The following is a 27,591-nucleotide window of genomic DNA, read 5'->3' on the forward strand; positions in this document are numbered from 1 at the left end:
GTTATTTATTTGCACATAAAGGCAGTCGCTGTTAAAGCATGTGTGCTGTGTTTTTGGCCATAAACTCAGTCGATCTTACTATATGTTTGCTGTGTTTTTGCCCATAAACGCTGTTGATCATACTGCACGTTTGCCGTGTTTTTGCCCACAAACTCAGTCGATCTTACTATAAGTTTGCTGTGTTTTTGCCCATAAAACGCAGTCGATCATACTGCACGTTGCACGTTTGCTGTGTTTTTGCCCATAAACTCAGTCGATCTTACTATAAGTTTGCTGTGTTTTTGCCCATAAACGCAGTCGATCCTACTGCACGTTTGCTGTGTTTTTGCCCATAAACTCAGTCGATCTTACTATAAGTTTGCTGTGTTTTTGCCCATAAACTCAGTCGATCATACTGCACGTTTGCTGTGTTTTTTGCCCATAAACTCAGTCAATCTTACTATAAGTTTTCTGTGTTTTTGCCCATAAACTCAGTCGATCTTACTATAAGTTTGCTGTGTTTTTGCCCATAAACTCAGTCGATCATACTGCACGTTTGCTGTGTTTTTTGCCCATAAACTCAGTCGATCTTACTAAAGGGTTGCTGTGTTTTTGCCCATAAACTCAGTCAATCATACTGCACGTTTGCTGTGTTTTTGCCCATAAACTCAGTCGATCTTACTATAAGTTTGCTGTGTTTTTGCCCATAAACTCAGTCGATCATACTGCACGTTTGCTGTGTTTTTTGCCCATAAACTCAGTCGATCTTACTATACGTTTGCTGTGTTTTTGCCCATAAACTCAGTCGATCATACTGCACGTTTGCTGTGTTTTTTGCCCATAAACTCAGTCGATCTTACTATAAGTTTGCTGTGTTTTTGCCCATAAACGCAGTTGCTCTTAGTGGACAGGTGCTGTTTATTTCTGATTTCTGAGTCCTGTGCAGGCTATTAAAATGTCTGGAAGGACAACAAAGAAAGGCAGAGAGTCACAAGGGCAAACAAGCTCTGCATCTAGAGGCAACGCTGGTGGTGGACACGGTGCATCCTCTTCAGGACGTGGCCGTCTGACACGCTTGTCATTGTTTTCGGGAGCTGGCCGTGTTGAGCCTCAACATGCAGAGAAATTAGTAGAGTGGTTGACCAAGCCGTCCTCATCGTCCTCATACTCTCTCACCCAGGCTGAGCTTAGTTTATCTGGCAAAGCAGCTGCCAAGGCGTCCTCTTCCTTGTGCACAATGGCATCACACAATCCTTCCCTAGTCCCACCATGTCCTCCTGAGGAGTCCCCCAAACTGTTTCAACACAGTGTTGGGTACATGCTACATGAAGATGCGCAGCGTTTTGAAGGCTCCGATGATGGAACACAGATAGAGGAAGGCATTGATGTGATCCCAGAGAGAGCGGGTGCCCGAGAGGGACAGCAATCTGGCAGTCATGTTCCCCCAGCTGCAGCATACTGCCAGGTTTACGACAGTGATGAGGAGGGAGGGGATGATGAGGTCACTGACTCTACCTGGGTGCCTGATAGGAGAGAGGAGGAGGAAGAGGAGGAGGAGGAAGAGGCACATGCACATCTCCAATGAGGCAGGATGCCCTCCAGGGGACAGCTTAAGGGCAGCACACCAACTGCATTACATCGCAGAGCTACGCCTGTGCAGGGCGCTGCTGCGTCTTAACGGTACTGCAAAAGTTCTTTGGTGTGGGCCTTTTTTGAGACATGTGCATCAGATCGCACCGTTGCTATTTGCAACATATGTCTCAAGCGTATCTCGCGTGGCCAAAACCTCGCCCGCTTTGGCACCACATGCTTGACCAGACATATGTCGACCTGCCATTCAGTAAGTTGGCAAGCATACCAGAAAGACCCAAACCAAAGAACAAAGCGGACCTCCCCTTGCCCCTCATCAGCTGGGAGCTCTAACCCCACAAGACCCTCAGTCCTCTCTGAAGCCTGCACTGATAGGACTGAAGGTGTCACAACCTAGTAGTACATGCGGAAAATCTACTGATGGTAGCAGACAAATATCCCTGCCCCAGCTGCTGCAGCGCCGAAAGAAGTACTCTCCCAGCCATCCACATGCCCAGCGGTTGAATGCTAGCTTAGCGAAATTGCTAGCACTTCAACTGCAACTTTTTCAGTTGGTAGATTCTGTCCCCTTCCGTGAGTTTGTGCACTGTGCGGTACCTCAGTGGCAAGTACCCAAACGCCACTTTTTCTCACGGAAGGCGATTCCCGCTCTCTACCGGCATGTGGAAGGCAATGTCCATGCCTCGCTGGACAGGGCGGTCAGTGGTAAGGTGCATCTTACCGCTGACTCATGGTCCAGCAGGCATGGACAGGGATGTTACCTCTCTTTCACGGCACATTGGGTGACTCTGCTGGCAGCTGGGAAGGACGCAGGGCAAGGTACAGTAGTGTTGGAGGTTGTACCACCACCATGCCTCCAAAACACTACTACTGGTTGTGACACACCTCTCTCCTCCACCCCCTCCTCTTCTTCTTCCTCTGTGGCCTCTTCCTGTGCTGATGTTTCCTCTTAACCAGCCGTGCTTCGTAGGCGTACGAGGGGCTACGCAGGAATGCAGGCCAAGAGATGCCATGCGGTGCTAGAGCTGGTGTGCTTAGGAGACAGGAGCCACACTGGGGCAGAGGTTCTGTCAGCTCTACAGGGGCAGGCTCAGAGGTGGTTGACGCCACGCCAGCTTAAGCCAGGAATGGTGGTTAGCGACAATGGCACCAACCTCCTCTCTGCCCTGCGACAGGGAAAACTGACCCATGTGCCCTGTTTTGCTTATGTTCTCAATTTGGTGGTGCAGCAGTTCTTGGGCAGGTACCCGGGCTTACAGGATGTCCTGAAGCAGGCCAGGAAAGTCTGTGTGCATTTCCGAAGGTCATACAATGCCACTGCTCGGTTGACAGACCTCCAAAGGGAATACAACCTGCCCAAGAACCGTCTAATCTGTGACATGCCCACCAGATGAAACTCTACGTTGGCCATGCTGCAGCGGCTGCACACGCAGCAGAGGGCCATCAATGAGTACCTGTGCCATATGGCAGCAGAACTGGGTCAGGGGAGCTTGTTTTTTTTCCCCACGCCAGTGGGCCTTGATCAGGGATGCATGCACTGTCCTGTCACCATTTGAGGAGGCCACGAGGATGGTGAGCAGTGACAGTGCATGCATCAGTGAGACTGTCCCTCTAATTCACCTGTTGGAGCACACTCTACGTGAAATAATGGACAGGGCCCTTGAGGCAGAACAGAGGGAGAAAGAGGACTTCCTTACCTCTCAAGGCCCCCTTTATCCAGACAGTGGACCTGCATGCCCGCCTACCACACAGCAAGAGGATGAGGAGGACGAGGTGGAGGAGGATTGTATCAGCAGCATGGAGGTGGAGCCTAGCACTCAGCAGCAGCAGTCTTCAAGGGATCACTTACAGTCCCAAGGAACCTGTGGACTTTTACGTGGCTGGGATGAGGTGGCTGCGGATCCTGTCATCCTCAGTGACCCAGAGGACTGTGCCCTGAATGCCTCAGCAAACCTACGCTGCATGAACTCCCTGATCCTGCAAAGCCTGCGTAAGGATCCTCGTGTTCGTGGTATCAAGGAGAAGGATCATTACTGGCTGGCAACTCTCCTTGATCCACGTTGCAAGAGTAAGGTTGCGGAGCTTATCTTGCCGTCGCAGAGGGAGATGAAGATGAAACATCTACGGGAGGCCTTGCAGAAGGCTCTGTGCAACGCGTTCCCAGAACCTGGGGGATTACCAAATCCAGGTCCTGGACAACGTCTTGCTGAGGCATCGGTGAGTCACAGAAGGAGCGGTGGAGAAGGTGGCCGTCTGACCGATGCGTTCAGACAATTTTTTAGTCCGCAGCCCCAAGGTATGACCGGTTCCAGCAACCATCGCCAGCGTTTGATTTACATGGTGCGTGAATACCTAGGGGTAAGATCAGATTTGGACACCTTCCCCACCGAAAATCCTCTGGCATACTGTGTCTTGAGGATGGATCACTGGCCAGAGCTTGCACAGTACGCTATTGAGCTACTGGCTTGCCCTGCATCCAGCGTTCTTTCAGAAGGTACATTCAGTGCTGCTGGAGGCTTTGTGACCGATCACAGGGTGCCCCTCTCCACCGACTCCGTTGATCGACTGACCTTTATAAAAATGAATCAGGCTTGGATCAACACCAGCTACCAAGCACCTGATGCAGATGTAACAGAATATTTTTTTTTAAATGACAGATCTCTTGGAGACTGCCTATGCTGATGCTGAGTGACTGTCCTGTTATGCTGCTGATTGAATATCCTTTTCCTCCTCACTGATCTTGCTGATAGCTAGTAAGAACATTTTTGGTTCTGGGCTCCGCCACCAGTGCCTAAGGTCCAATTTTTCTGCCCCTGTTTAACAGGGGCATCTAATAACAATTTTTAATGCAATACTTTGCATGTGTCTCTTTGCTGAGCTCCAATTACAGTATCTGTGAGGGGTTGCAGTGTTGTGACACCGCCACCAGTGCCTAAGGCCCAATTTTTCTGCCCCTGTTCTAGTAATTTTCTTGGTTTGCTTCTTTTCTAATTTGAGTTCATTCTAGCTTTCTCCTACGTTATCATAGTGTCATGTTTATTTTCCTTTACTAAATACTCATCATTGTCAATGTAAACACCACAAATCTAGATTTGATCTTTTAGGCAGCATTGATATAATAAGAAGCCAGACATTGTTGAGTATCCAAAAATATTTATTGTATCACACTTAAAATGTGTCATTTTATTTATTTTTTAAATATCTTAATATACTTTTTTTTAAAAATAACTATATTTTTGCTTTTAAATACTTGTCTACATCTATTTTTTTTGTATTTATTTGTATTTTTTTTTATTATTATTATTATTTATTTTTTTTAAACCCTCCCCAGAACATCAATAATATTCTTGAGGCTTTGGTCCACCTTTCTGTTGTTCCTTATGATCTTCTCCAGGGCGATGTTTGTGTCCTCTATTTGTGCCCTGCAGGACATTATCTCCCCAATTAGCACCTGGGCACTGTAATGCCTCGTTTCCACTGAGCAGTTCGGTACGGTTCGGTACGCTATTTTGGGTGTTTCCATTATGAAAGTGTGCCATAAAACTGAACCGTACCGGACCATTCTGGGTCCTGCTTCAGATGTGGGGCCATAGAAAATGGAACGGTTCCATTAGGGCGGAGATGCAATACATTCCACTGATTGGTGGACGTGCAAGGCATTTTTTCTAAATCCTGTATGGTCCGACGGTCCGATTTGCAGTGGAAACGCTCACCGGTCCGTTCTAAACAGTTCCAAATCTACTGACCCGAACCGTTCCATTCAGTGGAAACAAGGCATAAGTGTCTAAGCCGCCACCAACAGCTCGTACACCTGAAATTTGGGAAAAAACATGTATTAAAATTATGCAGGCCTACATGTATTACCTGAAGCTGTGCTGTATGACACTGACCTGATGTGGTGGCATTTTGCACTTCCTGTACATCTGGCGAGGGTGGGGCTTGTGTGGGGTTGGTCGGCTACACTTCTGCAGCTTGATTGAGGCCTATGAGATTGTAAAAAAAGGGATAGATGAATCAAAAAGATTAGAGGCCTGAAAGAGGAATATCAATCATTCTTTTGTGGTACAATTGTCTGCTTTTACAATCCTTCTAAGCTTAACACAGGATTTTATCCATTACCAAAGCTGCTGCATTTCTCTATCTTTGGACAAGTTTCCTACATGGAAAAACAACAAGTATACACTGGATCACCTCTGTGTGACACGCTAACTAGGTTGTTCTTGTGACCAACACTCAGTGCCGATCCTGACCTCCCTGGGGCTCGAAGCAAAACGACATGGCACATTATTCGGAAATGACATCTTACATTAAATTGAGAAGCAAGGGGTGCTGACTTCTTGCCTCTTCTCCCATGCAGTCAGCGAGTTGAGAAGCAGGGTGAGGGGGCGAAAATTACTTCTTACTAGGCGGGGCCTCTAGTTATTTGGGGGGCCCTTCGCAGCTTTGCGGGGGCCCTAAGCGGCTTGCATAGCGAGCCTATAGGGCGGATCGGCCATGCCAACCATTGTGCTACTGAGTCCATATGTGTAATCAACTGCTGTGCTGAGCATACTCTCCTTTTACTGTATAATGACTTAAGTTGGATTATTTAAATCTAGTTAATAACACATCTACATTAAATAAAAAATTGGTCTCACATAAAAAGATCTTAAATACAATGAACAACCAATTATTATGCCCACAAACATGAACCTTGGAACATCTATTCTTGGACTGTCTATATACAGAACCTGAAAGAAAACCAAATGACGCAAAATAATAAAAACAAATATTCAGAGTACACATGAAATTTACTTACGTCTTCTGAGAACTCTTCTAATTCTCTCCATCTGGTCCGGCTCTCTGATTTTCAAATCAGACCATCGCTTGCGCAGCTGCTCCCTGGACCTCCTGCATTCCGAATTTTGCATGGAGAGTCCTCCGCACCTTCTCCATTATCTGGGCCTTGAGTTTATTGGGGTTCTTGTAAGGCCCTTTTTTGCAGTCGTAGTCCTCCTTTTTAAGAACAGCCACCATCTCTACCATCTCTCTCATGTTGGTGGCTTTGTACCTCCTGCTCCTCCTGGTGTGTGCCTGGCCTCTCTCCTGCCTGGTTGCAGCTTGCTTTCTTTCCTCCATCATTTCTTCTGACTCTTGCATTGACCGACTGAAAAGGGGCGTGTCAATCACTAGAACGATTGTCATGGGCGTGGCAACGTGCGGAGCTTCTCACATGTGCAGTGTATAAAGGGATATTGCGTGAATGAGAACGTCGTTCACAGTCGGTAGAAAACGTCGGAAAAACGATCGTGCAATACCACGATACGAAACTTGATTTTTGGACTTTATGATCAGTGGATGAGTTTGTGGGTTAGATATGGGGAGAAAGCTAAGGCTTGACTGACATTATTTTTTTTTGCTAATTTTTGACTTGCAGAAATAATGGAGGCCTTCAGAGAACAGGAGAATTTGTTAAAAGGAGGCCCCGGGTGGCAACCCCCCTTTTCTCTAGAATTTTTATTTCACAAATAAATTATTTATTGAGCCAAGATGTGGCATTGTAATGGCCCCCCCACCCCTAAAATAATCGACATATTGTTGCCACACAGCACGTGCACTTTGGGGGGCCAAGCCTGTATGGACAGTCTCACGGGCCACCACCACTGGAACATCAGTGGCCTCATCAGGCACAAGTATAAAAAGAGAAGGTAAAGGGGTCGTGGCGCTGTCTCAACTGGAGGCTAAAGGTACCAGGTAAGTGGTGCAGTGTTAACTTGTACGTGATCCAGGTGTAGGTGAGTAGATAATGGATCTGATCAGTAAAAGTGCCTAAATATACTTATGCCTAAATGCATAAGGTAGCGTGTGAAAAAACACTCAAATATGCTATGTTAATATTGAGTATTGTGCACTCATTAACTGAAAGTGCAAAGTGTGATGTGACACTTAGTCACAAATGTGTTACAACAATAAGTGCACTGAGTGAGTGACCAATAAAGACAATATAAAAAGTAAATAAATATATAAAGTTAGCAGTGACCGCCTAGCAGCGGTATCTAAAAGCTAAGTCAAAACCAGCAGTGCAATAGTGTACAGCCCATAGGGTATATGCCAAGGTAATGGTAAGAATATTATAGTCCAATATATCAAAATTCAAAAATAGATCAGCAGTCCACAAATATTAAATCAGATATCAAAAATCAGATATCAAAAATTAGTGCAATATGTTCGTGAGCAGGTGCACCCAATCTGGGTGGGTGATCACAGTATGCAGTTGTGAGGGTTTGCGCAGTGGTTCCGGTGCTCCCCCTCCTGGGTCCCCACTCACCAGAGGCACTCACCCCTGCAGGGGTAAAGTGCAAGTATATGTGTGGTCTCCAGCAGCTCGACTTTCGCCTCCCTGGATCCTGTGGATGGATGGATGTTCTGGTCCAAGTGGTTCTGATCTTTATTGGTTGTCCAAATTCCTCCAGGAAAGAAAGTAATCTCACATAGCGTAGTATGTTCAAAAATCAGGGGATATTTTATTAGCACTGCCACTGGTAGTGACGTGCAGAAAAAGCAAATGATTACAAATAAATAAAAACACTAGAACCAAGGTTCCAATAAAAAGGGTAAAATAAAAAAAAACAAAGACAAAAGCAGGTAGACAGCTATCTAACGATAGCAAACCTCCCAGCACAGCACTCGTAGCCGGTAAAACAATGTGTCAGCGCCAGCCTGGGAACGGCGTGCGTTCCACTGACAATCAGCTGGTTAACCCGGAAGTGCGTGTGGGTGTGCCTGTAGCCGCTTTACGCACATTTCGTTAGGATTACGTCTTCTGAAGCGGGTACACGCATACCGCGGCTTGTGATTAATATAGCAAGCGTCATCATGGAAACGCCCCTCCCACTATGCGGTGATAGCCAATCCAGAAATTTGTAAGGAAGTACCCATCCAATCGGGTTAATTTGGAGTCTCTCTGTGGACGTTCCTTGTTCGCATGTTAACGCTTACTTGCTGGGACATAGTTGATGCAATTACTCAGTAAGTTTTGATGCAGCATCGAACTATGCTAAATACTCGAATACACAGTACAAGGTGTATTTGTATATGGCCCGTAGGTGTAATATATTAAACCAGACAATGTGGAAGAAACCTCAGCGGGTAAGGTGATATACTAGAAAGTGTAAAATAGGTGGTGAACAATGTGTCTACGTTACACCCATATGAGTGATAAATTAAGCCGGACAGTGAAAAAAGAGAGAGTCTAGGCTGGTGTAAAATAGGTAAAATAGGTGGTGAACTATGTGTCTACGTTACACCCATATGAGTGATAAATTAAGCCGGACAGTGTAAAAAGAGAGAGTCTAGGCTGGTATGTAAATGGGATAGCAGATCAAAGTGCAACGATAGGTAAATGAATACAATAAATTGCCATAGGCATATAAGCATACCGATATATGATAATGTGTATGAGAAAGCGTAATGAGTGCTCATAATTACTAGCCATACATTGTGAGCAAGTACAGTGATACCTCGGTTCACGAACGCTTCTGTTCACGAACAACTCGGTTCACGAACAGGAAAGTTCATAAAAATATGCTCCGGTTCACGAACTCCGCCTCGGTTCACGAACAGGAGCCGCAGCCATTTTAATGCTATTTCCCGGCTGTCACATGGTCGTGACTTTCTGTAGGAAGACCGTGGAGAGAAGAAGACACACAGAAAGAAGTACTGTGAGTACTCTGCAAACATTTTGAGTGATTTTTTGATTTTTGGTGTGCTTTTTAGCACATACAGTACTGTCCTTGCTGTATTGTACAGTTCACTGAAGGAGATCCCCCTGATGTCCTTATGGAGGGGGACTCTCCCTCCAAACAATAACTGCCTCCCACCTGCCTTCCTCCATGCCAGAAGTCATCTCAAGCAAGGTTAGTGTCCTCTCTTTATGCATTACTATACTGTACTAATGTGTATTGTAATTTGTTTCATATTTTTGTGCTTCAAAAACCCCCAAAAAAAGGTCAGCACGGATTAACTGGATTTACATTGAACCCTATGGGAAAATGTGCCTCGGTTCACAACCAATTCGGTTCGCGACCAGAGTCAGTTCACGAATTAAGTTCGTGAACCGAGGTATCACTGTATATAGGTTAGCTGTCAGTCTGAATGCACAGGGATAACCTCTAGGTAGAAGATACACACATTTTCTCGTCTAGACTAGGATACCCCAAAAGTGTCCCGCATGACCCTCCTGGGAGTAGGTAGGTGTATTCAATAAAAATAGCTAAATGACTGCGTCCTTGGACACTATGTATATGTTTTGTACTTCCATGTTCTTTCTTTGTACAATCTCGATATTGTCATTGTGTTGATTCTTTCAATACTTTGTATCTTATAATATTGTAAGGTCTTACTTGTTTTTTTTTTGTTTTCTATAACTCAATAAAAATACAATTTTGAAAAATAGCTAAATGAGGAGAGCATAAATATTAATAAAATAACATACAGCGACAGAAGGTATACATAGTGCCACAGTGTCACTGGGGACATGTTAGGATGAGCAAACATGTAGGAACTATGTATTTTAGCAGACATCTAGGAACTATGCAATATAGCATATTCAAATGTGCTCTAGGTAAGTGTGCCTTTGGGTGTACAAAAAGGCTGAAATAGACCTGACACCGTAAAATGAATAAATAGGTTGTTCGCACCCCATAGATACACAAAAGACTACAAAAACCCCCTGGCAGACCCATAATAAGTGGGATCAACTCTATTTTTTCCCGTTTAGGAGAGTACCTTGATACCTACCTACAACCGATTGTAAAGGAGGGAAGATCACACCTCCGTGACAGCCTGCAACTGATCAACGAATTGCAATATATTGACGGTGCAGAAAACCTACTTTTAGCCACTATTGATGTCAACTCATTGTACACCAGCATATCACAAAAAGACGGTGTTCCCCTAGGTAGAAAAAGCCCTACATCAAAACACAAGGCTAAAACAAGCACAGATCAATTTTATCGTGGAAGGTTTAAAAATGGCGATGGAATGTAATTATTTTTGGTACCAGAAAAATTACTATGTACAAACCAGGGGGGTAGCAATGGGGGCCCGTTATGCCCCCAGTGTTGCCAACTTACTAATGGACTGTTGGGAGGAAGAATATGTATACAACCAGAACATCCCACAGATCAAATTGTACAGGCGTTATATTGATGATCTCATCATCCTGTGGGAGGGAACGATCGACACCTTCCAAAAATTCTTGCATGACCTGAATACCAACAGATATGGCCTTACCTTCACCGGGGAGTGTAACATGGAGTGCATAAATTACCTTGATCTACAGATCTACAAGCAAGGCTCGAAGCTACATACAAGAACTCACTTCAAGTCCACGGACCGCAATGGATACATTCCAACAACAAGCTGCCACCATCCACGGTGGAAGGCCAACATACCTAAAGGGCAATTGATGCGACTCCGGAGGAACTGTAGCTCTGTCACAGATTTTAAAGCCCAAGCGGATGTAATCGTAGATTGATTCAAAGAGAAAGGGTATAAGGAAGATCACCTGGCAAAACTAAAAGATGAAGTTCTGAACATGGACAGGAGCATTATGCTGTCACATAACAAAAAGAACAAAAAGAATAAATCAGATGTGGCATTTATCACTGGCTTCAACTCTTAATATAAAGACTTTGAGCATATAGTCAAAAAATATTGGCCGATTTTACAAGAAGACCATGCCCTTACCAAAGTTCTAGGTAAAAAACCAAGCTTCATCTACAGACGTGCTCCATCCCTACGTCATCATCTTGTGCACAACGTCCTTGATCCACCACAACCTGTTAGTATATGCCCTGAACTTAAGGGTTATTTCAAATGCCAGAGATGCCTGGCCTGTAGGGTCAGTAGGAAACAACCCAGACGGAAAACAAGTTTCAAATCGAGAAATGATTTCAAAGAATATAAAATCAAGGAACTCATCACCTGTGACACTACACACGTGACGTATGTCATTGAGTGCCCGTGCCACTTGCAATACGTGGGAAGAACCACCCATGCCTTGAAAATGAGAATCGGAGAGCACATCAATAGGATCAAAGCAGGTTTTCCTAAACATCATCTCTCACGCCACTTTAAAGAATTCCACCAGCAAGACCCCAGGGGTTTGATCTTCTACGGTATCGATGCAGTTAAGGATAATTGGAGGGGTGGGAACAAGACAACAGCTATTTCCCAAAACGAGACCGGTTGGATCTACCGTTTGGGCTCTCTGGCGCCCTTTGGGTTAAACAAGGACATAGATTTGAATTGTTTCCTGGCCAACCCATAAATCAGAGACATCCCAGACATAAATTCTTATATATGGTAGCTGATTCAGCTAGGATACCATGTCAGGGGTTTTCATTCATGTATGCACCTTATACTTACCATCTTAGCAATGTTCATGGTATTTAGGGTGGATAATCCTGACCCCACATTACCCTCCCATATTTTGCACACCCTGTATGATGTAGAGTCCTATCATCTAATGTGGCTGGAGACCACCTTTATCTCCCAGATTCATTTTAGGGATGTGCAACCATTGGGTACTATTTTATTTATTTCTCCACCCCAACAACTATCTTTATACTTATATATCCCATATACTTACACATCTTCTACTAACTTAACTATTTAGTCTAATTATATAAAGACTTATCCCACTTATTCTAACCCTAGGGATACGGTGTCCCTATCTAGGACACACATGACTGCGAACAACCTATTTATTCAGGCTTTTTCATTTTACGGTGTCAGGTCTATTTCAGCCTTTTTGTACATCCAAAGGCACACTTACCTAGAGCACATTTGAATATGCTATATTGCATAGTTCCTAGATGTCTGCTAAAATACAAAGTTCCTACATGTTTGCTCACCCTAACATGTCCCCAGTGACACTGTGGCACTATGTATACCTTCTGTCGCTGTATGTTATTTTATTAATATTTATGCTCTCCTCATTTAGCTATTTTTATTGAATACACCTACCTACTCCCAGGAGGGTCATGCGGAACACTTTTGGGGTATCCTAGTCTAGACGAGAAAATGTGTGCATCTTCTACCTAGAGGTTATCCCTGTGCATTCAGACTGACAGCTAACCTATATACTTGCTCACAATGTATGGCTAGTAATTATGAGCACTCATTACGCTTTCTCATACACATTATCATATATCGGTATGCTTATATGCCTATGGCAATTTATTGTATTCATTTACCTATCGTTGCACTTTGATCTGCTATCCCATTTACATACCAGCCTAGACTCTCTCTTTTTACACTGTCCGGCTTAATTTATCACTCATATGGGTGTAACGTAGACACATAGTTCACCACCTATTTTACCTATTTTACACCAGCCTAGACTCTCTCTTTTTACACTGTCCGGCTTAATTTATCACTCATATGGGTGTAATGTAGACACATAGTTCACCACCTATTTTACACTTTCTAGTATATCACCTTACCCGCTGAGGTTTCTTCCACATTGTCTGGTTTAATATATTACACCTACGGGCCATATACAAATACACCTTGTACTGTGTATTCGAGTATTTAGCATAGTTCGATGCTGCATCAAAACTTACTGAGTAATTGCATCAACTATGTCCCAGCAAGTAAGCGTTAACATGTGAACAAGTAACGTCCACAGAGAGACTCCAAATTAACCCGATTGGATGGGTACTTCCTTACAAATTTCTGGATTGGCTATCACCGCATAGTGGGAGGGGCGTTTCCATGATGACGCTTGCTATATTAATCACAAGCCGTGGTATGCGTGTACCCGCTTCAGAAGACGTAATCCTAACGAAACGTGCGTAAAGCGGCTACACGCACACCCACACGCACTTCCGGGTTAACCAGCTGATTGTCAGTGGAACGCACGCCGTTCCCAGGCTGACGCTGACACATTGTTTTACCGGCTACGAGTGCTGTGCTGGGAGGTTTGCTATCGTTAGATAGCTGTCTACCTGCTTTTGTCTTTGTTTTTATTTATTTTACCCTTTTTATTGGAACCTTGGTTCTAGTGTTTTTATTTATTTGTAATCATTTGCTTTTTCTGCACGTCACTACCAGTGGCAGTGCTAATAAAATATCCCCTGATTTTTGAACATACTACGCTATGTGAGATTACTTTCTTTCCCGGAGGAATTTGGACAACCAATAAAGATCAGAACCACTTGGACCAGAACATCCATCCATCCACAGGATCCAGGGAGGCGAAAGTCGAGCTGCTGGAGACCACACATATACTTGCACTTTACCCCTGCAGGGGTGAGTGCCTCTGGTGAGTGGGGACCCAGGAGGGGGAGCACCGGAACCACTGCACAAACCCTCACAACTGCATACTGTGATCACCCACCCAGATTGGGTGCACCTGCTCACGAACATATTGCACTAATTTTTGATATCTGATTTTTGATATCTGATTTAATATTTGTGGACTGCTGATCTATTTTAGAATTTTGATATATTGGACTATAATATTCTTACCATTACCTTGGCATATACCCTATGGGCTGTACACTATTGCACTGCTGGTTTTGACTTAGCTTTTCGATACCGCTGCTAGGCGGTCACTGCTAACTTTATGGCCCAGATTCACGAAGCTCAGCGCATCAATAGGCGGGCGTATCGCAATGCAGATACACTAGACCGTCGAAACTTAGAGAGGCAAGCAGCCTATTCAGCAAGCAAATGCGCGCTGCGATGCGCCATCGTAATGTAATTTTGATGGCGTAACCCGACGTAATTCAAATTGGGAAGGAGGTGGGCGTGATCCATTTAAATGAATCGTGACCCCATGCAAATTAAGGTCCGAACGAACGGCGCATGCGCCGTCACGTGATCGCATCCCCCGCGTCCCACTGCGCATGCGCCCCAATTCGCCGATCGTATTCCCCCCCACGATAACCCAGCCCACCGTTTCCGCCCAGGGCATAAATCCGCCCGGACATGCGCCAGTCAAGTGCAAAAGTACACCTGCTGGTTTTGGTCGTTTGGTGTGGCTACTTTTGCTTTGTTCAGATCTAAAAAGATGTCTGAGGCTGGCACGAAAGATAGGAGGGAAAAAAACTTTCTTATTGAGGAGAAGGCGGTGATTATAGATGCCATGAGGAAGTATAACAAGTTCCTCCACGGCAAGGAAAGTGGCTCGACCAGCAAGGTCCGTAAGGATCAAATCTTGGCACAGATTGCTGCGGAGGTGAGTGCCCTTGGCTATGCCAACCGGACCCCAGACAAGATCGCCAAGAAGATCAACGACCTGCGGCGTCTTGTGAAGGAGAAGGTGGCCAAGATCAAAAAACACAGTAGGGGCACCGGAGGTGGACCAGCCCTGAAACTAAGACTGACACCTGATGAGGAGGTCATTGCCAGGTGCCTGGAGAAGGAGCAGGTGGAGGGCCTGGAGGGCTTCGAGTCAGTTGATCAGCCCTTGAGGACAGGTGAGTGTGTTTTTTCTTTTATCTGGTGTATAGCATGTGGGGGGGGGGAGTGAATATGTGACAAGTGTGTGGGTCCACCAACATGTTACTGTTTTGTGTCATCCACAGATGTGCAGGATGAAGCGGGCCCATCCTCGGCTGCTGGCCAACCAAGCCCATCCCAGGATACCAGTGTCCACACCTCTCCATTAGAGGAAGTGGAGGAGGAGCACGGGCACCTGGATGATGGCATATATCTGGGGGATGAGACCACCGTCGCTGGACCCTCCCATACCTCCATAGGGGATACCCCCCCAAGGGACTCCAACTTTATTGTAACCCCCCCAAGGGCCTCCACCCTTTTGGGAAGCCCCCTAAGGGCCTCCGACCTTTTGGGAAGCCCATCCTCCCTAAGGGAAGTTCCCTCAGGGTCCTCCCCATACATTCGTCCCCAAGCCTCACCTGCACCCAGGAAGGCAATTAGGAAGACGAGGGGTGATCCTGATGCCTTAGAAGCCACTTTGGCTATGGACCTGGCCAGGCAGACCCAACATGTGGGTTCTGTTGCATGTGATATGCGCCGGGTGGCAGCCAGCCTGGCCTCCATGCAGCAGACCCAGGCTGCTTTCACTGCCACCATTAGTGAAAATGTGCAGGAGGTCAGTGCCAACAGCACTGCGTTGGTGACCTGCGTTAGGGACCTGGATGACACTAATTCAGGCCTTGTGGCAGAGGTGAGGAGCCTGGGAGTGGCCATACAGGCCAATACAGCAGCCATTGAGGCGGTGGGGAATCAGACCACTGCGGTCCTCACCCGCATAGCCCTGGCTTTAGAGGGTATCCAGGCAGCCAGGGAGAGACCGGGGGATGTTCCTCCTCCCAATGACCCACCCCCCCCACCCGCGGCTGCCCCCAGGCAACAGAGGGCACGGAGCCTTGGCACTAGGCGTAGTACACGTCGGGCCAGATGAGTGCCATTTATATTATTTTATTTTTATATTCTATTTGATTTTTGGTTATTAATTGATACTCATGATATGAGTGATATTTTTTTATTATGATACTCGATTGGAGTTGTATTTATTTTATTTTTATTTGGGATATATATATTGACAAATATTTTCTGAAAAACATACAGCAACATAATTGGAGCCTTGACGTGGCGTTGCTGCTCCCAAGTACCGCACGGTGTACTTCGGTCTAATCCAATTTATTGGTGTTTGGGGGGGGGGTGTGTTAGGGACCACAGTGGGGTGCATGCGTGCATTAGCATTGTGACATGTTTCATGTGCGTGTTGCACGTGAAAATAAGCCTTCCACGAGGCATCTCCTGACTGCTCTTCCCTCTGCAGACGGGGGACCCTCGGGTGGGGGGGGAATGTCTGGTTCGGGGGTCAGGTCATGACGGACTTCAATCTGCAGGCCCCTTCTCATTGCGAAATTGTGCAAAATGCAACATGCCCCGATTATCTGGCACACAAAGTCTGGGGCATACAACAGTGTACCCCCAGACCTATCTAGGCATCGGAACCGTGACTTCAGGAGGCCAAACGTGCGCTCCACCACTCCCCGGGTACGTATATGAGCCTCATTGTAGCTTCTTTCTCCTGGTGTTTGTGGGTTCCGGAATGGAGTCATGAGATGGGGTCCCAGGGCATATCCAGAGTCACCTGTAAGGGAAAAGACAGGAGGATGTTAGTCATGCATGTGCCCCTCGTGATGTCAGCATCATGGGGGGGGGGGACAGTAATGCCTGACACCCATGTCACTCACCAACCAGCCAGCTGTCCCCATACACGTTCTCTTCAAATTGTCTTGGGATGTCGCTTTGCCGGTAGATAAAGCTGTCATGGGTGGCTCCAGGGTGTTTAGCACATACGTGCCATATGAGGCCTTGAGCATCGGTTATTACTTGTACATTAATGGAATGCCAATTCTTCCTGTTACGGTACATATGCTCAGCGTCACGGGGGGCCTGGAGTGCCACGTGAGAACAATCAATGGCCCCCACAGTGCGTGGAAATCTGGCTATTTTATAGAAATCGGTTCTTGCCTTCATCTGCTGGACCTCCTGGGTGGGTCTCACAATGTGGTGGGACATCCGTCTCAGGATGGCGGGTACAACTTGGTGCACGCACCTACTCATTGTGGATTGGGACATCCCAGCCAAATTTCCACTGGTTCTTTGAAATGATCCACTGGCAAAAAAATGCAGGGTTGCCATGACCTTGAGCAGTGGCGGCACTGCTTGTGATCGATGTGTTGGGTTGGTGAGGTCATCCTGCAGGGATCGTACTATTTCCATGATGGCTTCAGTGTCAAATCTCAACAAGCGAAACACCTCCGATTCCACCATGCCAAAGAGGTCCATGCGATCTCGGGGTACCCTCTCCTGTGCCCTCCTCCTCCTCCTGCGTGCTCGTAGACGCCGTAGTACTATGACCACGGCTGCCCCTGACATGTTGGCACACAGATGTGTTGTCCTGCAAGTGTTGTTGCTCAGCTCCTCTGTCACGCTGCTGCTGTTGTTGCTGCTCTCCAGCTGACCTGTGCAAGTCCGTTGCAAAGTTACCCCTGCTTTTATGAAGGGTAACTTTAGATCGGGCTAGCAGCTTACGCGCACCGCGCGTAGCCTACGACGGACAATCGTACGCATGTGAATCGGCATTTCGCCCTCATCTGCATAATTGAATAGCTAATCAATGGGAACGAAGAATACGCCTAGCCTAAATATGCGCCTAAGTTTCGCCGGCGGAGGACAGTTGCGTTGGACGGGTGAAGCCTAAGTTCACGTGTATGTGCTTCTGTGGGTACCGCGCATCGATACGACGGCGCACATCTACACTTACGCCGCGTATCTCGAGATACACCGTCGTATCTGCTTCGTGAATCTGGGCCTATATATTTATTTATTTACTTTTTATATTGCCTTTATTGGTCACTCACTCAGTGCACTTATTGTTGTAACACATTTGTGACTAATGCCGCGTACACACCATCACTTTATGTGATGAAAAAAAACGACACTTTCTGTGAAGTAAAAAATGACGTTTTTGAAACTTCAATTTTCAAAGACGAAGTTGCCTACACACCATCGTTTTCTCACAATGATCTTGCAAAGCGAGGTTACGTTCCACCACGTTTTACCATTGAAGCTTGCTTCATAAGTAGCTTCTGGGCATGCGTGGATGAAAAAACGTCTTAGAAAACGACGTTTTTTGCTACACACGGTCAATTTCTGTGAAGTAAAAAGTGCACTTTTGAAAAACGACACATAAAATTGAAGCATGCTTCAATTTTTTTTGGTCGTTTTTTACAAGACATAAAACGACGTTTTCCCCCACACACAGTCAATTAAAGTGACGTTTTTAAAAACGTCATTTTTTTTCATCACATAAAGTGATGGTGTGTACGCGGCATTAGTGTCACATCACACTTTGCACTTTCAGTTATTGAGTGCACAATACTCAATATTAACATAGCATATGCATATTTGAGTGTTTTTTCACACGCTACCTTATGCATTTAGGCATAAGTATATTTAGGCACTTTTACTGATCAGATCCATTATCTACTCACCTAAACCTGGATCACGTACAAGTTAATACTGCACCACTTACCTGGTACCTTTAGCCTCCAGTTGAGACAGCGCCACGACCCCTTTACCTTCTCTTTTTATATCTTTGTGTCCTCTAGGGCCCGGTACACATGAGCAAACATGTACGATGAAACCGGTCCGTCGGACCGTTTTCACCGTACATGCCTGCCAGAGGGCTTCTGTACGATGGTTGTACTAACCATCGTACAGAAGACCGCGCGTAAACAATACGCGGGGCGTGTCCGCGTCGTCGCCGCGACGATGACGCGGCGATGACGCGGAGACGTGGGCGGGCCTGCCATTTAAAGGCTTCCACACATGCGTCGAAGTCATTCGACGCATGCGAGGGACGGCGGGCGCCTGGACATGTACGGTAGGTCTGTACTGACGACCGTACATGTCTGAGCGGGCAGGATTCCAGCGGACGGTTTTAAAACACGTCCAGGAATATTTGCCCGCTGGGAAAAGGCCCGGCGGGCAAATGTTTGCTGGAATTCGGCCCGCTCGCGCCTACACACGACCGAACATGTATGCTGAAACTGGCCCGCGGACCAGTTTCAGCATACATGTTTGGTCGTGTGTACGGGGCCTAGGGGATTACTCATTAGCGGGGCTGCAGTCTCTATCAGCAATTACATTTATTGGATTATTTGATTATTTATTTTTTTGGAATTCAGCCACCACCCCCAATATTATCATAATTCCCACACATCTGTTTCTAAGCGCGGTATTCTTCCTATTACTCATCAGGCACAAGTGTCATGTAGCTTGTTGAGGGTCTCTTTAGGAAATTGTGCAATATGCAGGAGCAAAGTATGACATGGTTCTGATTCTACTTAAGAAACCTACAGTCCTTATCTTGTTTGCAACGCCTGTATACTGCTGTTCAAAGTATATAGGGCCAAAAGGTCTTGTCAGGGCCGATCCTCACTATAGGCTCACTATGCAAGCCGCTTAGGGCCCCGCAAAGCTGCGAAGGGCCCCCCCAAAGTACTAGAGGCCCCGCCTGGTAAGAAGTCATTTTCGCACCCTCACCCCGCTTCTAAACTCGCTGGCTGAGTAATTTCCGACAGCAGAACACCCCCTCCCCCCGCTTCTCAACTTTCTTTAATGCAGTGTTTCTCAATTCCAGTCCTCAGGCCCCCCCAACAGGTCAGGTTTTCAGGATTTCCATTATTTTGCACAGGTGATTTGATCAGTTTCACTGCCTTTGTAATCACCACAGCCTTTTCACCTGAGGGAAATCCTGAAAACCTGACCTGTTGGGGGGGCCTGAGGACTGGAATTGAGAAACACTGCTTTAATGTGACATGTCACTGTCGTCAGGGCCCCCCCGCTTCTCATTTTTAATGTGCCATGTCATTTTGCTTAGTGCCCCAGGGAGGTCAGGATCGGCACTGGGTCTTGTGTAATGACCTGGGGGGAGTGGTGGCGGGGAAACTCATTTTTTTCAATGATTTTTATGCATATTGCAGGGACCAAGCATTACATTAAACCCGCAGGCAGTATTAAATTACTTTTTTCTGAGAGTAATCTCATGTTGTGCAGGGACATTTCTAAACATGTGCCACTACTATTGTGATAGACGTGAAACTAAAATGAAAATTTTATGTTATGATTAGAAATATTAAAGTGTATTTCGGTCAATATTTCTTTAGTATACTGCTTATTTTCCTTGATAAAGATTTTGTCAGATATGTTCTTAAAGTATATTTTAACTTGGATGGACATACAGAGAGAGCTGTTGAAATCAAAAAGCAACTCCATCCACTCACTCACTCTGTGTCCCCCCTCCCTCCTGGATTCCTCAGTTGTAACAGGAAAAGCCTTCCCATCCCCCACATCCTGTGTTTTACAGACCCAAGAAGGAACTTGTGTGACGTTTGAAAGAAAACCATTAATTTCTGTGACTTTAAGAAGCTGCTCTGATTGGACTGTTCTAACTCTTTGATGTATTTGGATATGAACTGTCCAATGACAGCCTTACAAGGGGGCTTGTATGCATATTTGTGTGATATTCTCTGTGTTTTAAATAAAGGGCCAGCAGGGTTTGTTCTTCCTGTTGGGATCGAAGCTGAAAGGTGAGCATCATGTAGTCTGATTTTGATTGCACCCATAGCCATTTTGAAATCTTCCGGTAGTATGGATAACCCTGAGTTTATAAGTAATAATTCCTCATCACTATAGACACCCAGCAGGTACCATATTTGAAGGAAATAAAAAAAAAAAAATTTCCATTGATACATGTTCCCTGGGGCAAGACCCGGGTTCTCAAAGACGTTTTCCATCAATAACTTGCATATTGGGCTTTAAAATGAGCACTTTTGAATTTGAACGTTCAATGGGGTTCTAAATGTTCACACGAACGGACGGTCTGTTCGAACGTTCTGGTGCGAACCGAACCCGGGTATGTTCGGCTCATCCCTAGTGTAGACATTGTTACTTTCATAATCTATGTGGTCCCGATTCATTTTCCCCTTTTTTGTATCGATCACGACAGACGCATTCGTCTCCCCCCCCCCCCCCCAAAAGCTTCTCCCTTGTCTACTTCGCAGAGTGCAGCCCGAGGGGATTCCGATGATCCTAATTGCTCCAGATTGGCCGCAGCATCCCTGGTACGCCGACCTAGTGCGTCTGGTGGTGGATGCGCCTTGGCGACTACCGATGCAAGAAGACCTTCTGTCGCAAGGTGCCATACTTCTTACTGCTTTAGTTGCTGTCTTTAACGGCATGGCTATTGAAAGCCAGGTGTTGAGGGATCGAGGCCTGTCGGGTTCAGTGATTTCTACCATGCTGAGGGCAGGGGATGAAGTCACTTGATGACGATACGCGTCGGAATTGGAGCACTAGATTGAGCATTATATGACGGTAGGAGACGAGCTTGTCGCTCGTGTATGTTAATAGCTGCAGATCTGTCATTTTAAATGTGAGTTATTATACTGTATTTTACTATTAAATGCGTTCCATTTTGCGGGATTATGCGATGTGTCTCCCTTCTTTCTATTTCACCACCACCTTCTGAGCTATACATCTGAAGCCACTGGAGGGCAGGGAGAAATAAGAAGAGGCACACAGGAGGGCTTTACGAACTCTGCGTTCGTTGGAGATACGCCCACTATCATCTGTCTCTGAGTGAGTGCATTGCTGTGTGATTTGTATCACAGTATTGTCCCTCAGAGTTACGCTATATATTCCTTTGTTTTGTTGTCTTTCTACATGCAACATCTGGCTATGAGTCCTTCAGCTACATTTTAGTCTACTACATCATCCATTCAGTACACACCTGAGGATTGTTTTGGGCTGTCCATGCTACAGCTGGGAGGTGAGCTGCTAGGGAGCACAAAAGGGGTTTGCACTGAAGTTTCTCTCCTTTCAACAGTCATGTTTGGACTTTTTCTGTGTATCGTAACACATTCAGTGAATTTTCTGCCATTTCTTTGGCTCTTACATTTCATTACATTGGTAATTTTTATGTTTCACGTTTGATTCATTGCATTTGTTTCACGTATGTTGCTTTTATTCACATTGTATGTTACTGATGATTTTTGATCTGACTTTTTGGATCTATTATTGCTTTATATTGTGATTTTCACAGTCCTAGTGTGTTTTATATATTTAGTGTGCCCATCAGTCGCACTGTTCCTTCACCCTTTGAGTCACACAGCGCAGACATCATCATTTATTCACTCAACCCACAGAGTTGGTCTCTGGAGTCCATTAAGGCCTTTGAGAGTCTCAAGGCTGCTTTTGTTTCTGCTCCTGTGTTGGCACATCCTGATCCTCAATGCCTTTTATCCTTGAAGTTGTGAAGTTGATGCTTCTGAGACTGGAGTTTGCGCCTTTCTGTCTCAACGTCCTAGCTTTGAGAGCGCTATGCATCTGTGTGGCTACTTTTCCAAGAAGGTGTCACCTGCGGAGTGCAATTACGAGATTGGTGAGAGAGAGCTGTTGGTGATCATTTTAGCCCTGAAACAATGGAGACATCTCCTCAAGGGTACTACGGTGTCAGTTCTCAATCTTACTGACCAGAAGAATTTTACATTCTTGTCTGAGGCTAAATGCCTCTCTCCCAGAAGGACGCAATGGGCTCTTTTCTTGTCAAGTTTTAATTACATTGTCTCATTCTTACCCGGTACTAAGAATGTAAGGGCTGATGCTTTGTCACAACAATTTTCCTCCACTTCCAAGATGGAGTCGGTTCCGGTTCCTGTGATTCCTCCTGATCTTATTCTGGGTACGGTTCGCACCAGCCTCACTTCTCCTTTGGCTGACAAAATTCTTGCTGCTCAGGTCGATGCTCCTCCTGAGAAACCGTGTGACCGCTGCTTTGTCCCAGAGAGTCTCCATACTGCCATGCTTCAGACTTACCATTCTCCCAAGGCTGCTGGCCAGCCTGGGAAGAATCAACTCTTTTGGGCCATTTCTCAACAATTCTGGTGGCCTAGTTTACGTGCTGATGTAACCGCATTTGTAGCTGCCTGTTCCCTGTTGTGTGCTGAGAGTAAGACTCCACGACATCTTCCAGTGGGCCTCCTACAACCCATACCCAATGGAGAGAGGCCCTGGACCTACCTGTCTATGGATTTCATTGTTGAGTTACCCAACTCCCAAGGGAACACAGTTATCCTTATGGTGGTTGACCGGTTCTCGAAAATGTCTCATTGTATTCCACTTAAGAAGTTGCCCACTTCTAAGGAACTGCCTTCCATTTTTGCTCAGGAGATCTTTTGCTTACATGGGCTACCGAAGGTAATTGTCTCAGACAGGGGTAGTCAGTTTGTGTCCCGGGTTCTGGCAAGCTTTTTGTGCACAGTTGGGAATTCAGTTTGCTTTCTCCTCTGCGTATCACCAATCGGTCATTGGAGCAATTCCTACGTTGCTATATTTCTGACCATCATAACAACTGTTCAGACCTCTTACCGTGGGCAGAGTTTGCTCACAATAGTGCCTTGAATTCTGCTTCCTGATTGTCCCTGTTTATGGCTAACTATGGTTTCCAACCTTCCATGTTGCCTGACTCGTTTGTTCCTCAGAGTATTCCTGCGTTAGAGGAGCATCTCCGTGGTCTTCGTTCCACTTGGGCACAAGTCCAGGAGGCTTTGTGACATGCTAACGATAGGTACAGACTCCATGCTGACCGCAGACGCCTGCCTGTGCCTTCCTACCAGGTTGGGGACAGGGTCTGGCTGTCATCTCGCAACCTCCGACTTCGTGTTCCTTCTCTGAAGTTCGCACCTCGGTTTATTGGACCTTCCTTCTAGTATGCGTATCTCAAATGTGTTTCATGTCTCCTTATTGAAACCTTTGGTCTGCAACCGCTTTACCACCTCAGTGTCACATCCTCACACTATACAGGTTGAGAACCATGAGGAGTATGAAGTACGGTCCATTGTTGACTCCCGAATGTTCCATGGGCGCATACACTACCTAGTGGATTGCAAAGTATGGTCCGGAGGAACGCTCTTGGGTCTCATACTCAGACGTACATGCCCCTGTCCTCCTCCTTGATTTCTATAGACATTTTCCCCTCAAACCCGGAGGTCCTCCAAGGGGGAGGGTTCATTGAGGGGGTACTGTCAGGGCTGGGCTCAGTCCTTCCTTCTCTGAGCTGGCCGCTCAGATGACGGCTAATTGCTTTCGGCTAATTGTCAGCTCCTATCTCTCCACAGTGACTGACCTGTTGATGATCCGGCTCGTCAGTCCTGCCTACTTAAGTCTTCCAGTTCACTTGCTCTCTGCCTTTGCCTTGGTCAACATCACAGAGATAATCTCCTGCAGTCCTGTTGAAGACTTGCTTGGCTGACGTCCCTTCTGGCTCTTGATCCAGCTTGCTGTTCTACACGTACTTCTCTGGCTCTTTGACATTTGGCTTGGCTGACTATCTGATCCGGTTCCTGAATTCTGGCTATGTTTTGACTACACTTACTCTGTTTATCTTTTTATTATTAGTGGCCCAGATTCAAGAAGCACTTGCGCCCGCGCAACCATAGGTTACGCAGCGCAAGTGCTTACTTGCTCTGGTGTAACGAGTGCTCCTGATTCAGGAACCTCGGCTAAAATAAAAACCAGGCTAAAATCTGCGCGGCATGAGGCTCTTATGCCTCGCAGATTTTAGGCTGCATTCTTGCGGGGGCCGCTAGGGGGCGCTCCCATTGTGTATCAGCGTGTAGTATGCAAATTGCATACTACCACTGATTCACAAGCTTGCGCGGGCCACGCGCAAGCCAGGTACGGAGTTTCCGTACGGCTACTTTTAGCGCAAGGCTGCCCCTTCTAATAGTAGGGGCAGCCAATGCTAAAGTATAGCCGGCCTTCCCGCGCCGTGAAATTTGAATTTCACGGCGTTTGCGTAAGTGAAACGTGAATGGCGCTGGACGCCATTCACGTTCACTTAGAAGCAAATGACGTCCTTGCGACGTCATTTGCCGCAATGCACGTCGGGAAAGTTTCCCGACGGAGCATGCCCTGTACGCTCGGCGCGGGAGCGCACCTAATTTAAATGATTCCCGCCCCCGGCGGGATCATTTAACTTGCGCGCGCTTACGCCGGGCAAATTTGCCGGCGCGCCCTCGCAATTCACGGAGCTACTGCTCCGTGAATCGAGGGCAGCGCAAAATATTTGCGGGGGGTCGTTGCCCTGCTCCCCCGCAAATATCGCGCAATTCTACTTGAATCTGGGCCAGTATTATTAAACAAGTGTGATTTAACTGTACTTCTGTCTCAGTCTGATTCATGGTATCTGACAAATCCATTGCAATGGTGGATCAAGACAGAACTCCTGTGGATTTCTTAAAGAACCCTAGGATTCAGAAAGCCTGCTTTATATCATAGCAAATCTTTTTTAACCACTTCCGGATCTCACGCAGTCATTATACGTTGGTACTTTGAAAAAGGAATACCATTGTTATTGCAGTAGCTATCTGCCATAACCCCAGTATCCTCTGCGGCGAATTCACCGCAAGATCACTTTTCTCAGCGGCGGGAGAGGGGGCCATAAGGGGGGTACAGGCAGTACTCAATAAGGGGCCCGAGTATCCCAAGGGGCCCGCTCCACCTACAGCAATTTTTTTTGTTAATTTTTTGGTAGCACCCAGGGCCGTCTTTAGCGCAGGGCAAACGGGGGAACCTGCCCTTGGCCCAATCTTTGTAGGGGGGCGCCCTACCCGTGAATTGGGGCCCCGATGATGGCTTTGCAGAGTGCACAGAGGACACGGGAGGCTGTATTCCCAATCACTCAGCTCTATACTAGCTGGGGGGTGAGGCCGGGAGCTCCACTGATGCGCCCACTCCGATCACTGCTGTAACTACAGTTCCGAGCATACAGGTTACATGGGGCGGGGTCCGCACGTCAGTGGAGCTCCCGGCCCCGCCACCTCTCTGCTGGCTAGCACGCGAATACATACTCCCGTGTCCTCTGTGCACTCTGCAAAGTCATCATCGGGGCCCCAATTCACGTGTAATCTCATGCAGTATGTCCGCAGTCTTTGGTAATCTCATGCAGTATGTCCTCAGTCTCTGGTAATCTCATGCAGTATGTCCGCAGTCTATGGTAATCTCATGCAGTATGTCCGCAGTCTCTGGTAATCTCATGCAGTATGTCCGCAGTCTCTGGTAATCTTGTGCAGTATGTCAGCAGTCTGGTAATCTTGTGCAGTATGTCTGCAGTCTGGTAATCTTGTGCAGTATGTCCGCAGTCTCTGGTAATCTTGTGCAGTATGTCCGCAGTCTCTGGTAATCTCATGCAGTATGTCCGCAGTCTGGTAATCTCCTGCAGTATGTCCGCAGTCTCTGGTAATATCCTGCAGTATGTCTGCACTCTCAGATCCTCTCCTGTAGTATGTGCCGCTTTACTTGCTCAATTATTTGGGATTGCTCCACTGCTCAGTGAGTGGTAATGATGTGCATTAACCTATAGCAACCAATCAGTGAGCGCTAATAATGTGCAGTAACCTCTAGCAACCAATCGGCAAGCAGAAATGATGTGTTGTAACCTCTAGCAACCAGCCAGTGAGCGGTAAGGATAGACTGTAACCTCTGGCAAACAATTGCAATCACTGCGTGATCTGCTGCAGTAAACTAATTTTGAGTTTATCTACAATTTTTTTGTGTAAGAATGGAGGGGGGGGGGAAGAAAATGTTAGACCCAATCAAAATTAAAGACGGCCCTGGTAGCAGCACAAGCAGCTGCTAGGGCGAGAGGTCGTTAGCAGTAAAGCGCTGCTAATTTTAGCGGCGCTTTACCACTGTTATAGTGGCGCTTTTAGCCCCCACTAACGGCTGAGGAAAGGATAAAGGCGGCCGCAAAGCGCTACTGCAGAAGCGATTCGCAGGTGCATCGGCAGCGTTGCAAATTGATTTCAATGACGGGCGGTGGAGCAGCGTGGTATACAACGCTCCCACATTACCCGAAAGATGCTGCTTGCAGGACTTTTTCTAACGTCCTGCAAGTGCACCACCCCAGTGTGAAAGGGGTCTTAAACTCTGGACTCTGGGTAATGTTGGTGGTTAGGCTGGGGAGGGGGGCCCAGGCCTAAAGCTGTGTAAGGGGCCCTAAAATTTCTGATGGCTTCCTTGTACAAGCTTGACTTTTACAGGACAAGTCAAGATTTACACATAACTTTAGCTTGATATACTGTATATCTTTGGAACCAATGGTCATTATGGTACATGGTATAAGAGATAAAACTGCTTACGTTTTTTTTTTTTTTTCATGTTAAGTTTAAATTGCCTGAATTTGTGCTCACTTTCAACAATACATACACTATACAATTTTCTTTAGATTTTTTCCTTTAGAGTTACTGTGATGCATTTGCCTATATGTCTCAGTTTAAGGCTCCCTGCTAGCCATGTCTGTAGAGGTAGAAAGGAATTTCATGTGTGATTCATTCCTCTAACAGGTTATTGACGTGCTAATGTCCCCTCACTATTCTAAACGTTAATTGATCTATTGTGTTGTGTGAAGAAGATCTGTGTTTA

The 27,591-nt window shown here is 46.3% G+C and overlaps 1 protein-coding gene across 1 annotated transcript in view; it reads right to left on the bottom strand.

Annotated features, from left to right (window-relative positions):
• Positions 1–27,591, bottom strand: part of ACY3 (aminoacylase 3) — a 242,546-nt gene that overhangs the window by 192,491 nt on the left and 22,464 nt on the right. The window lies entirely within an intron of this gene.

This window comes from Rana temporaria, chromosome 8 (assembly GCF_905171775.1).
Source record: "Rana temporaria chromosome 8, aRanTem1.1, whole genome shotgun sequence".
Classification (NCBI taxonomy): Eukaryota; Metazoa; Chordata; class Amphibia; order Anura; family Ranidae; genus Rana; species Rana temporaria.